Genomic DNA, 1,047 nt, shown 5'->3' with positions numbered 1-1,047 from the left:
TATAGCATCTATTCTTGCATTTCAAATGTAACATAAGTGGTAGCAATTCAGAATGAGTAGGATTTTCCATGATTCTAAACCCTGTTTTTATTTTTTAATTTTTTTTTTTTTGGTAATGGGAAAGCCAGGGAAAGAAGGAAGAAGAGGGGAGGGAAAGGAGGTTTAGAATGGCAGTATTCTAACTCAGATTCATCACCAACTCCTAGTTATTGTTACCATAGTAAGGCTAATTAATGTAATTAACACATTTCAAGCCAAATAACCTACCCATATATTAACAAAATGTCTTTCATAAGAAAAACACAAAATGCGGCTCAGTCATTTATTTCTGCATGAGAAGGCAATATTATGAAGGAGTGTGAAATCCTTTAATTAGACCAATTTTAAAAGCCAGACAAAATTGAGATGTTGAGAATTCTACCTAGAGAAGCAATATTTTTCCTCAAGAGTGGCAAAAAATGCACTGCATACAGACAGATGTTTCACAGTCAATTAAGATCATCTCATCACACCAGAGTATTATCTCTATAGCTACATTAAGATACACTGTGATCACACGTTACAGCTTCCATAAGGAAATCAAAGGTCCACCTTGGTAGATGCCTCAACCAGATGTTAAAGAAGCTCTGATTTTTTTTCTAGTTCTAGGTCCTTTCTTCTATGTATATAAATTTAACAGTCAGGAGAAAAAGCAAGTGTCAAGAGGAGGATTAAGCTGAAACTACACATTGAGGGAGTCTTATGAGTCCAAGAATTTGAGGATCGCATATGCTCCACACCTGGCTAGAAACTGTGTGGGTTATTGCACAGAACACTGCTCTGTGAAGCGCCCACTTTGCTTTCTGGACCTGAATTTGCAGCAATTAGCAGAGTGATCCTGGGCTCCTCTGCTCCCATTCTTGGCCCTGGTCTCTTTACCTTTAAGATGCAAAGGCCCCACCAGCCGGTAGACCTTACATTTCTTTCCACCTCTGGTGTTCTGTTACATTTTGATTCCACATTGTTCAGAACGATGTAAAGACCATAGAATTTTAGCATTCCGAGATC

This window comes from Tamandua tetradactyla, chromosome 3, assembly GCF_023851605.1.
Source record: "Tamandua tetradactyla isolate mTamTet1 chromosome 3, mTamTet1.pri, whole genome shotgun sequence".
In the NCBI taxonomy this organism is placed as follows: Eukaryota; Metazoa; Chordata; class Mammalia; order Pilosa; family Myrmecophagidae; genus Tamandua; species Tamandua tetradactyla.
The sequence above is the reverse complement of the archived record's forward strand: the minus strand, read 5'-3'. Positions refer to the sequence as shown.